This window comes from Triticum urartu, chromosome 4A (genome assembly GCF_056163025.1).
Source record: "Triticum urartu cultivar PI428250 chromosome 4A, HENAU_Tu73, whole genome shotgun sequence".
Classification (NCBI taxonomy): domain Eukaryota; kingdom Viridiplantae; phylum Streptophyta; class Magnoliopsida; order Poales; family Poaceae; genus Triticum; species Triticum urartu.
This window is the reverse complement of record NC_141876.1, coordinates 587,790,259-587,803,703: the sequence shown is the minus strand read 5'-3', so window position 1 is coordinate 587,803,703 and position 13,445 is coordinate 587,790,259.

The following is a 13,445-nucleotide window of genomic DNA, read 5'->3' as shown; positions in this document are numbered from 1 at the left end:
GACCTTAGACGCACAGTTCGGGACCCCCTACCCGAGATCCGCCGGTTTTCACACCGACAACGGGGGCGGGGGCGGCGGCGAGGGGGACAGCGACGGCGATGTCGCGCGACGGGGGTTGCGACGGGGACGGCAACGGGCGATGGCGATGTCGAAGCAGAGAGGAGAAGTGGGAGATGATAAACTGATTTTTTTAAGGGTTGTATATATAGAAGGCACCTTTAGTACCGGTTGTAGCCACCAACCGGTACTAAAGGCCTGTTTTGGCCAGGCAGAGCGGCGGGAAGGGCACCCCTTTAGTACCGGGTGGTGGCTCCAACCGGTACTAAAGACCCCCCCCCCTTTAGTACCTGTTGGAGCCATGACCCGGTGCTAAAGGGGGTGCGCTGGCGCAGGTGTGGTGTGGAAGTTTAGTCCCACCTCGCCTAGCGAAGAGCGGCCGCACCTGTTTAAAAGCCCCGGCGCGGGAGAGGTGTTGAACTCCTCTCTATATTAGGCTTCTGGGCATAACTCTGCCGCTCTGCCCTGTGGGCCTATTGGGCCTTTCGGGCCTGCATCCCGGCCCAACTAGAGGTTGGGTTTCTAGTCGTATGTAGGCCGTTGTGGCCTAGTAGGCGGGCTTTTTTATTTATTTTCTTTTTTTCTTTTCTACTTTATTTTTTCTTATATTTATTTCTGCGTTGTTTTTTACTGTATTTAGAATTTATTTGTGAATATTTTTTCTTTAGTTTCAAAAAATTACAAACTTTCTGTTAGTGCCATTAGTTTTCAAATTTGAATAATTTAAATTTGAATTATTTGAAATTTGTGTGAATCACTAGTTTGTGAATAACTTAGCTTTAAAAATAGATTTTTCAGTGATTCTTTTTTGTTATGTTTAATATTAGTGTGTTTTATCATTATATTCAATTTGGTATTACTTAGGTTATTTAAAAAATGAAATGCCTTTGTAACAGATGAGTTTTCGTCTGAAACCCTGATATTTTGAAAGAGATTGTCCATTTTGTACACGAAGTGCATCCAGTTTTTGCCGCAACCCTCTCTACTTTTTTGCACATGCTATGTGGGTGAAATTATGATACCATGACAAGTTTCAACCTTTTCGGAGTTCACTTGATGTGTTTTTCAATTTTAGGGTCATTTAGGTGAAAAAACCAGTACATGCATGAAAAATAGCAAATGAAGTCAGAAAGGGTTGAAAATTGATGACGCGGCTTTGAATGGTGCATACTGAACGGATAAAATGTCTGGAGTTGTAATAAGTAAAAAAATAAAATGTCTTTGTAATAGATGAGTTTTCGTCTGAAACCCTGATATTTCGAAAGAGATTGTCCATTTTGTACACGAAGTGCATCCATTTTTTGCCGTAACCGTCTCAACTTTTTTGCACATGCTATGTGGGTGTAATGATGATGCCATGCCAACTTTAAACCTTTTCAGAGTTCATTTGAAGTGTTTTTCAATTTCAGGGTCATTTAGCTGAAAAATCATTAAATGCATGAAAGAATTTTTTGCACATAAAATTTCTTCGCGTTTCAAATGCCAAAACATATAAGTACCCTAACTATTACAAAGATTCCCTCTAGTTTGTTTGAAGCGAGACTTTCCAGATATATAAGTCCGAAAACTCACTAGAGAAGAAAGTGATGACAGTGAAGCCAATCACATCCCAGAGTGTGATCTTTGGGTGTGAAACTTTTTCTTCGCGTGTGTCCCTTTGCGCCGTAACCATGGACAATCTTTAACTGGATGCTTGGGTCAATATTCACTGTGAATGGAGCAATTTCATCAAACTTTTCATAATCTTCTGACATGTCTGTCTTGTCATCCACTCCCACGATGTTTCTTTTCCCTAAAAGAACTATGTGGCGCTTTGGATCATCCTATGATGCATTCGCTTCCTTATCTTTTCTTTTACTCAGCTTGGTAGACATGTGTTTCACATAGAAAACCTGCGCCACATCATTGGCTAGGACAAATGATTCATCTGCATACGCAAGATTGTTGAGATCCACTGTTGTCATTCCGTACTGCGGGTCTTCCATTACCCCGCCTTGTGTCATATTGACCCATTTGCACCGAAACAAAGGGACCTTCAAACCACGTCCAAAGTCAAGTTCCCATATTTCCTCTATGTAACCATAATATGTTTCCTTTCCCGTCTTGTTGCTGCATCAAAGCGGACACCACTGTTTTGGTTGGTGCTCTTCTTATCTTGGGCGATCGTGTAAAATGTATTCCCATTTATCTCGTACCCTTTGAAAGTCATTATATTCAAAGATGGTAACTGGGACAGCAAGTACATGTCATCTTCAATAGCGGCGTCATGCATGGCACGTCTCTGCAACCAGCCGGCGAACGTCCCCGTTTGTTCACGTGTAATCCAGTCATCAGACTGCTCCGAGTGTTTGGAGCGTAGAAAATTCTTGTGTTCTTCCATATACGGAGCCACCAAGGAGGAATTCTGTAGAACTATGTAGTGTGCTTGAGTGTGAGAATGCCCGTCCATACATATTATTTGATCCCCTCCTAGCGTGCCTTTTCCATCCAGTCTGCCCTTATCCGTGATTCAGGAACACCAATCAGCTTAAGGTCAGGAATAAAGTCAATACAAAACTCAATGACCTCCTCATTTTCATGGCCCTTGGAGATGCTTCCTTCTGGCCTAGCACGGTTATGAACATATTTCTTTAAGACTCCCATGAACCTCTCAAAGGGGAACATATTGTGTAGAAATACAGGACCCAAAATGTTAATCTCTTCGCATAGGTGAACTAGGACGTGCATCATGATGTTGAAGAAGGATGGTGGGAACACCAACTCGGAACTGAAAAGACATTGCACCAAATCATTCTCTAACCTTGGTATGATTTATGGATTATTACCTTCTGAGAGATTGCATTGAGGAATGCACATGTCTTCACAATGGCTAATCGAACGTTTTCCGGTAGAAGCCCTGTCAGTGTCAAAACCGGCGGATCTCGGGTAGGGGGTCCCGAACTGTGCGTCTAGGCGGATGGTAACAGGAGACGAGGGACACGATGTTTTTACCCAGGTTCGGGCCATCTCGATGGAGGTAAAACCCTACTCCTGCTTGATTAATATTGAGGATATGGGTATTACAAGAGTTGATCTACCACGAGATCAGAGAGGCTAAACCCTAGAAGCTAGCCTATGGTATGATTGTTATTATTGGTCCTAAGGACTAAACCCTCCGGTTTATATAGACACCAGAGGGGGCTAGGGTTACACAGAGTCGGTTACAAGGAAGGAGACCTACATATCCGTATTGCCAAGCTTGCCTTCCACGCCAAGGAGAGTCCCATCCGGACACGGGATGAAGTCTTCAATCTTGTATCTTCATAGTCCAACAGTCCGGCCAAAGGTTATAGTCTGGCTGTCCGGATACCCCCTAATCCAGGACTCCTTCAGTAGCCCCTGAACCAGGCTTCAATGACGATGAGTCCGACGCGCAGATTGTTTTCGGCATTGCAAGGCGGGTTCCTCCTCCGAATACTTCATAGAAGATTTTGAACACGAGGATCGTGTCCGGCTCTGCAAAACAAGTTCCACATACCATCGTAGAGAGAATAATTTTTTCACAAATCTAATCTGCTGACGTATTCCGCAGTGTGACATCACACCACAGCCAAGCCTTTTTCGAATCATTTTTTACATCCCACCTCAGTGCGTTTCGCAAGGCGGTTTACCTGGCACGTCTTGATGAAGCAGAGATCGTGTTCCCTTATCACGGGATTCTCATCAACACGGACGTGGGTAACGCAACCGCGCCATTGATTGCGGCGCTTGGGGGATAAGCGAGTTTTACCAGGCTGGTGGCGGCGCATAGTTTTATCCGCCTATATAAAGGGATAATGATTCACCTTTTTCTACCCATGTTTTCTTCCTCCTTGCTCATCCATTCTCGCACACTCGAGCTCCAGCGCCCAAGTCCACATTCCCATCCTCAACCTTCTCCAACAATGTCCGGAGCGGGAGGCAAGTGGATGGTCTCCTCCGTCACGGAGGGGCACATAAAGAAGCTGAGGCCTTGTTTGGTAGAGGGGGGTTTCCAGCCCCAAAGGGGGTGGGGGTTTCCCTCTCTTCCACCCAATCCTCTCAAATCCCCCTGAATTCCCAATCCCCCTCTAGCCACAATCCTTTTTGTATAGAAGTGTTGTTTGATACGCAGGGTTTGCATATTGATTTACGATGGTGCAAGACATTCAAAAATCCAATCTTTACAAGCAAAACAACATCATAACAGAAAAACTTGCTATAGGTAGAATCCACATGTAAAACTAATCATGTTGCTACAGAAGTGTAGAAGCACGGTGGTGATCATCAAGCTCGTGCTAGATGACTCGCTCTGGCAGCCATTGTGGGAAAACTTTATCATTGCCGACCAAATAATATCATCCACTGCAAGACCGTGGACAAAGCCTCCGACGTGCTTGCAAGTCAGGCACTATCCGTCGGGGAGCTCGGCAAGGCATGTACCACTAGCTAAATGTCCGCCATTTGCACTGCAAAAATTCAAGATCATAGCAAGAGGTTAGTATTAATGCGCCTTTCTCAGGTGAATGGCAAAAAGAATCGGTCGAGTATTTGCTGAGAAGATAGGAGATGGCTACTTACCAAATCTTAGTTGAGGATGTAACCTGAAAAAATAAACTAACAAGGGGGACTCCACAAAAATAATCACTATGACCTTTATAAACCAGAGAACACATACAGCCACAATATGAAGGATCACTCAATAGCAGCAAGAGAATCATATGAGAACTACAATCTTATTGGCAAAAAGTTAGACATTTCCATAGTAGTACTGCATCTTCATGTCTTCTCCAACAAAAGCAGTACATACCAACTTGGAATAGGATACAGAACAAGAAACAAACTGTGTAACATCTTATCTGTTAATTGATTATGATTCAGGCAAAGGAAAACTCGGAACAGGCATGTAAGATGATACATAATCATTCAGACTGGATCACTAGAAACAAACATCCACCTAATCAATCGAGTGACTGATGACGACTTGTACAATACAAGGTATAAAGAATGTTTATAAGCATGATTCCTCAAGACAAACATGTGCAACTAAACGAGCATCTGACCGTAATTATCAACATAAACGAATGCAAATAAAAATGAATATACACCAAACTTGGGATAATATATATTTTCTAAGCTTTGGCAGAATATTGCCTATATAATATCTACAGAGAGACAATCACTTGCCCGGTCTATTTGGAGTGTAACCTGTATTAGCTTAAGCTGAGTAATGGATGACTGCTCAGATGATAGCCTGCAAATAGAGACAAAATTAGCAAAGCGACACTCAAACAAGGAAAAAAACTACTGAACAAAAATAAGGCACCCAGAGGAGTGATGTTTTTTACAATAACATCTCCTCTCTAGTCCAATACAGTAGTTGCAGAGAACAATATATCAATGTCAGACCACAACTATGAACAAACACTTTGAGTTCCCCAAATCGGATCTCGGTCAAATCATGTACTACACTTTCATGCAACTATATCTGAATCCTTTTATATGGATGGAACATACGTGTGGGTGTATATGAGCACATCATGCAAATGCTGGGACTTGAGTACTAATTAAGTTAATCCCACTAACCTCTCCATCCATCTAGATGCTTATGGGTTCCTCTTCCTAGTAGTTCACTGCTCGGACTCAGCCAGCCCATCGTCTCACAACCAGCCAAGTCTTCCATTCTTCCCACAGTTCCAGAAGCAGCCTGGATGAAGCAGGGTGAACAATATATCTGCCACAACCTGCTCTTTACGTCGCAGCAGCCAAATTGAATCATTAACACACAATTACTTCTTCAAAAAGATGTATTCCACCAGTTGGAAGTTGGAACTGGGAAACCGAGACAATTCTAGAACATGAACAACCATTAGTAAGCATCTAAAGATGGAGGCAACTCATCCACCCAAACAAGAATCCAAGCGGCAGGCTGTCAAATAAGAACATGAGTGTAGTGTATCCTCTAGATGAACCTCTTTTGTACCTTTATCAGCTCTCATACATGCATGGTTCGGAAAAAAGACTAATGGCCAAAATAGTACTACATTGCTAATAGTTTTCTACACAGTAATCGGCAAACATCTGCACATTTGCTAGGTAGGACATTTGCTAGTTAAGACTTAAGAGCGACATAATTCGGTTGCATATGCCACTTTTGATTTATCCAAGAACATGAATTCCAGCAAAAATCTTGCAGTAGGATAACATGGTCAGAGCACACACCATCACCTAACTACAGAGCACCGTCGGAGCCAAGTCTGAAGCTACTACTACATCCGCTCCATGATAAACCTAATGTGCATAGCAGAGATCAATTCAGTCACCAAGTAAAAAATCAACAACACGTACTACTACCACTACCTGCAGATAGATAGGCAGAGTCCACAGTGCAGATACAGAAACCAACAATATGTCATCAGTCTAGGAGGAGGTGAACTTGGTGAAGGCCCTGGTGCCCTCGGAGACGGCGTGCTTGGCGAGCTCGCCGAGGAAGACCAGGCGGCAGCCATGGACGGGTGGACGGAAGAAACCTGAACGACGAGGGGAAAGAGGGGGAGACGAGGCAAGGGCTTACCATCGAGGAGAAGCCGGCGGAGGAGGTATGTCGGCGTCGATGAGTTGGTCGGTGGCGCGTTGAGGAGGAGTCGGGCAGCGGCACTATGAGCGAGCGGCGGCGCGGTGTTGTTTCCTCCCCAAATCCGCGCGTCCCCCATCGAGGGCTCTGAACCACGTGGAAAGGAGGGTGTGGGAGGGGGTCAGTGGGGGTTGGGCCGCCGAAACCCCGTGTACCAAATGGGCCCTCGAGGTTTTGCAGGGTTTCTGGGCCACGCGAGGAAATTCCCTTCAAAACCCCTTCGATCCTCTCCTACCAAACGAGGCCTAAGGGGACCGGATACCTGTCCGAAGATATCGCACACCGGCTCCCAGATGAGGGGCAGCTCATCCCCACCCCCAGGCCCCATGAGAGGGTAGTGTTTCTTACGCATTTCCTCTACAGACTGGGATTTCTTCTTCACCCATTCGTCCGGGGGCTCATGTTCTACTATGGCCTGGATTTCCACGATCTGGCCCCGAACTTCATCCTCAACATATCGGCGTTCATCGTCGTGTGTGAGGCCTTCCTCCGCATCAAACCCCACTTCGGCTTATGGCTGAAGACCTTCAATGTCAAACCGAAAGTGGTGAGTGGCCACATCGGGACAGATCGACTGCCCGGCCCCTCTGCCCGAAGACCCTGCGAACGCTCTCTTGACGGAGATGCTTACTCCGTCTCCTTATGAGGTACCGGAAAAAAGGTCAAGAAGAAGGCCACGGGAACCTGAAAGAGTTCCCGACGCTAGGTGTTATCGGACTCATCGTCCGATAACTCTGAGACGCACTCCTCCCGTGGAAACGAGGAGGAGGCAGATAAAGGTTATTCCCCTCCAGCCGGGGAAGATAAGAAGAGGAAGGCCGCCCCAACTGGGGAGGCCGGAGGGTCCAAGAAGGGAAGGACTCTCCCTCCGGACTACTCCGCCACCGCCGCCGACAGCGAAGACGAGTGGCCACCCAGGACCAAGCCCCTGGCGAGATCGTAAGTATTCGGACACCAGAGTAACTCGTGGCACCGTTTAATTGCACAGCTTCTTCTAATGCCGGACACGGTTATGCAGTCCGTCCCGGGCCCGTGTCGACGTATCCTCGTCGAGCGGTTCTTTGGACCCGTTGGCCATGAGCAGCGGAGGATCACCTCCGACCGCCTCCACCCCTCGCCCTATAGACAACGCCGAGGTGTTGTCTCAAAGGGCACCAAGCCGAGGGGAGGTAGTCCTGGAGGTGCCACAAGGCGACCTTCCGGACTACAGGCGCAAAGGGAGCAAGGCTCCCAAGGGCTCCAAGTTCGGCCCTCAGCCGATCATCGTGCTGGAACCTCCAGTGGTTCCGAACTCCGGCAGGCAACCCCCTTCCAAGAGGGGCAAGCTGCCCGTGCCGGTGACCTCCGTCCATCCGGAGGCACCGGACAATTTGCTGGAAGTGCTTGGAGGCGCTTCCATCGACGAGGAGCACCGCACTATTATGAGTGCGGTGATCAAGAAGGTTCAGTCCGCCAAGAGCGGACTGACTGAAGCCTGTGCTAGCCTTCTAACAGGCTTTGAGGTAAGTACTAAAAATATGGGAAAATATTACCGCATAGACAGTAGCCCCTGATGCTCTGTTTGGTGTTCGAAAAGAAAAGTCGAATAGAGGATCTAATAATATGTGCAGGAGTCTAATACAAGTATGTCTATATGCGTATGCAGGCTTCGCTGCAGACCTCTGCCGCACTGACTGCGGAGGTCGATGCGCTGAAGCAGAACCTCGAGCGGTCCGAGAAAGAGCTCGGCCTTGCCAAGAAGCAGCTCGAGGAGAACAAAGGTAAGTAATACCTTGTGTACGGATATAAAAAAGATGTAGTTGCAAAAAATGACAGTATCATTGTGGATATACCAGGGGCCACGACCGAGGTGGCGACCCTGAAGCAAGCGCTGTCCGAGGCCGAAAACAAAGCGGCCACGGAGCGCACCGAGGGGGGGAAACAAGAGGCGCGGTTTGCGGAGGTGCAGCAAGAGCTCCAGGCTCTCGTGAAAAAACACGATAGTTTGGAGCTTGACTCGAAGACGCGAGAGTCCGAGCTTGCCTCGGCCCTCGAGAGCGCCAAGCATGCCAAGGCCGAAGCCCAAAAGCCCCCTCAGGAAATTGAGGTGATGAAGAAGATTGCGGAGGGTAAGGCATTCATTATGCAAAGCAAGCATGTGAAAGTAAATTACTTGTTACTTACCCGAGTCCGGAGCTCTCCAAGAGCATTCGCAGATTTGCCCCGCAGTGTGTCGGATGCCGCAAAGCAGTACCGAGCCGAGGAGGGGAGCTCGACGGAGAAGGTGTTCTGGTCTCAGTATACTGGCGCCGAACACCCGGTGCCCTTAAGCGACCAGCTGAAGCAATTGGTCGAGCTCCATAAGGCAGCCGAACAGGCCATGAGGGGTCTTATAGTCCGGCTGTGGCCTGGAGAGGCCATGCCAGGGAGCTACTTCGAGCTGGTGAGGTGGCTTGTGGATGCCTGTCCTTGGCTTGAGGTCATCAAGTGCTCCGTCTGCATCGAGGGCACCCGCAGGGCGCTTGCCTGTGTTAAACTACACTGGGGCAAGATGGACGTTAAGAAGCTGGTGAAGGATGGGCCACCGCAGGGCAAGGAGCATCGCCACCCTGAAATGTACTATAAGGGCGTCCTAAAGGGTGCCCGCCTTGTGGCAGATGAATGTTCCAAAGATGTAATATTTGAGTAAACTCGCTCGTGTGATCCTGTACGCTGAAAACTTGTTCATATGCGCTACGCAACGCTTGTTTGAATTTAAAATATTACCTTCTGTGCGGCCGTTTATTAAATCTGGGAGATGGTGAGTCGTTGGATTCTGCCCTCGTGCCACGAGTGTTGGGTGTTCGGGATAAACCTGAGCACTCTTTTTCCCATTCTTGGGTCCTTCGAGGGAGGTGCTCAGCACAACGAACAAGGCAATCGGACTATAATGCTTTATCACTCTCACTTAGCCAGAGAATTCTATAATTTTAAATTTTGGCGAAGCCCCTAGTATTCGGAAGACCGAGTTCGGGGCGCTATACACGCCTAAGCCGGACAAAGCCGACTCCTCGCCCTAAGCGACATAAGTCTTTACGGACTCGAAACCTCTTGAACAGCGACCAGCTCTCGCCCTATCATGACAGTTAGTTTTAGCTTTCTCTACTGAGGTGCTTAGCCCAGCTGAACCGGTGCACAATCGCAGTAGTTCTCCCAGTGCTACCTTAGCCGATATAGCGGAACATAAGGTACCAAAACATGGGGGCCGGGCAAACCCAACTATTGACCCAAGACATGATTCAGAGCCGATACATATAATGCTCTAAGTTCGGGGTGCCGTACTTGTGAAAGTGTTCAGACTTCTCATGCCATATTATGGGGTACTTAAGCCCCTGGCGTATTGGCCGTACCAAAGTGTACGGGTGCAAAATATCATGAATGAACATATATACATAAAAGGGAAGGAATAAAGAATGCGGAAATAGACTAGTGCTGTGCATTGTTTATTCAAAAAAGGGGTGCATTAAGGCAGGATGATACAAGTAGTGCGATAAGCAAAAAAATGGGACTATTTGACATGTCTCCTCCAAGGGTAAGCTGCGGAATGGTATTTAAAACAGGTATTTCGCTCGTTATAGAGACCACCTGGGAGTTCCATAATGTGACGTAGCTTTCGGCCCCCTGGTCCTTGTATCGTGTGCTCGGCAATTATGCTGCCGGACAGGGCTTTCAGAGAATAAAGTCCTGAAAGAGAGAAAAAATAACAAAGTAGGGAGCCCCTAGTGTGGTTGAGCCGCGTTTCTGGGCGTGCCGTAGTCGTGCCCCTCCCCCTATGCCCATGGTATTTTCAATGCGTAATTATGTACGCGTGGCACGTATGTCACTGTTTGGCTGGGGCTGGGGTAGGGGCCGCATTGCTATGCGAGCTCGGAATGTGCCAGCCAGTCTTGTTGCAGATTACTCCGGGCGCGCTTGAAGGCGTTCGGGCGTTTGGTCGCCAGACTGGAGGATTGCCTTGAGAGGCTGCTTTGTACTTCTACTGCGAGGGCCGTAGTGTGCTCCTCCATTCGGAGAGAGCGCTCTGTGTTTCCATTGACTGTGATGACCCCCCGTGGTCCTGGCATCTTGAGCTTGAGGTATGCATAGTGTGGCACCGCATTGAATTTTGCAAATGCGGTTCGCCCGAGCAGTGCATGATAGCCACTGCGGAACGGGACTATATCGAAGATTAACTCCTCGCTTCAGAAATTATCCGGGGATCCGAAGACCACTTCCAGTGTGACTGAGCCTGTACAATGGGCCTCAACACCTGGTATCACGCCTTTAAAGGTCGTTTTTGTGGATTTAATCCTTGAGGGATCTATACCCATTTTTCGCACTGTGTCTTGGTAAAGCAGGTTCAGGCTGCTGCCGCCGTCCATAAGGACTCGAGTGAGGTGAAATCCGTCAATGATTGGGTCTAGGACCAATGTGGCGAATCCACCGTGGCGGATACTAGTGGGGTGGTCCCTGTGATCGAAAGTGATCGGGCAGGAGGACCATGGGTTGAACTTTGGGGCGACCGGCTCCAACGCGTATACGTCCCTTAACGCATGCTTCCGCTCCCTCTTGGGGATGTGGGTTGCGTATATCATGTTCACCGTCCGCACTTGTGGGGGAAACCCCTTCTGTCCTCCGGTGTTCGGCGGTCGGGGCTCCTCCTCGTCGTCGCTATGTAGCCCCTTGTCTTTTTTTCGGCATTTAACTTGTCAGCCTGCTTGAACACCCAACAATCCCTGTTGGTGTGGTTGGCTGGCTTGTCGGGGGTGCCATGTATCTGACACGAGTGATCGAGTATACGGTCCAAACTGGACGGGCCCGGAGTAATGCGTTTGAATGGATTTTTCCGCTGACTGGGCTTGGAGCCTCTGAATCCGGCATTAACTGCCATATCCTCTGTTTTGTTGCTGTTGATGCGGCGCTTGTGTTTGTTGCGACGTGACCTACCATTGCCGTCCTTGGTATCCGAAGTACGAGGGTTCTTTGATATGTTATTGCTGCGAGCCAGCCAGTTGTCCTCTCCCGCACAAAAGCGGGTCATGAGCGTCGTGAGGGCTGCCATAGATTTCGGCTTTTCCTGGCCAAGGTGTTGGGCAAGCCACTCGTCGCGGATGTTATGCTTGAAGGCTGCTAGGGCCTCTGCGTCCAGACAGTCAACGATTTGATTTTTCTTGGTTAGGAACCGTGTCCAGAATTGCCTGGCCGATTCTTCTGGCTGTTGAATTATGTGGCTCAAGTCATCGGCATCTGGTGGTCGCACGTAAGTGCCCTGGAAGTTGTCGAAGAATGCGGCTTCCAGATCTTCCCAACAGCCAATGGATTCTGCTGGCAAGCTGTTGAGCCAATGCCGAGCTGGTCCTTTAAGCTTGAGTGGGAGGTATTTGATGGTGTGTAGATCATCACCACGGTCCATGTGGATGTGCAGGAGGTAGTCCTCAATCCATACCGCCGGATCTGTTGTACCATCGTATGATTCAATATTTACGGGTTTAAAACCCTCTGGGATTTGATGATCCATTGCTTCATCTGTGAAGCATAGGGGGTGTGCGGCGCCTCTGTACTGGGCTATATCACAACGCAACTCGAATGAGTCTTGTCTGTTGTGTTCGGCCCGGCTGGATTTACTTTTACTGTATCCGGCGTGACGGTTATCGTCTCGTGTGGTGGGGCGCCCTCGCGATCCGTAGATCGATCTTGCTTGCTTTGCTTTGTCCTCCAATATAACTCGCAGGTCCAGCGCATTTCCCCGTGCTTTGGTATTTTTTGAGTGACGCCGGGGTGCGGCTTGAGGTGTGGGCCGAGAAGCCTCTCTGTCGTGGCCACGAGGTGGCCGATCAACCGCGTCATATACTGGAGATGTAGGTTTTAATGCGTCCTCCTCTAATCGGGGTAGCAACCTGCGCTTTGGGTAGCTCTTGGAGGGGCGTTCGAGTTCATATTCCTCGGCCGCAAGGACTTCAGTCCATCTGTCAGCTAGCAGGTCTTGATCAACTCTAAGCTGCTGCTGCTTTTTCTTAAGGCTATTCACCATGGCCATAAGCCGGCACTTGAAGCGCTCTTGCTTGATGGGATCCTCAGGCACGACAAATTCGTCGTCGTCGAGGCTTGCCTCGTCTTTGGAGGGAGGCATGTAATTATCATCCTCTACCTCTCTATCTGCCGCTCTCTCAGGAGGGCTGTCTTCTCCATCCTCCTGCGCTGAATCTTGCTGGAGGGAGTTGTCTTCGGCACTGTTCGGGGTGTTATTATCCCCTGCACCGGCATCACCGTTTTTGTTTTGGCGAGACTTAGATCAGCGCCGCTGACGCCGGCGCTTAGGTTGCTTCTTGGAGGGGTCATCCCCCGCTGTTCCGTCGCCGTTGCCCTCTTTGGGTGTGTCCACCATATATATATCATATGATGAGGTGGCTGTCCAGTGCCCTATAGACGGTGGTTCCTGCTTGTCTCCTACATCGTCGTCCATACCGTCGATGTGTTCGGAGTCGAAGTCGAGCATGTCGGTCAAATCATCGACAGTGGCTATGAAGTGGGTGGTGGGTGGGTGTCGAATTTCTTCATCATCCGCATCCCAATCCTGCCAGTCATAATCCAGCCAGGACTCTCCTGACAAGGAGAGAGACCTTAGTGAATTCAGTATATCTCCAAAGGGCGAGCGTTGAAAGATATCTGCGGCGGTGAACTCCATGATCGGCGCCCAATCGGATTCGATTGGCAGGGGCGCGGGAGGCTCGGAGTCCGGAGGAGAGTCTGGCAATTTGGA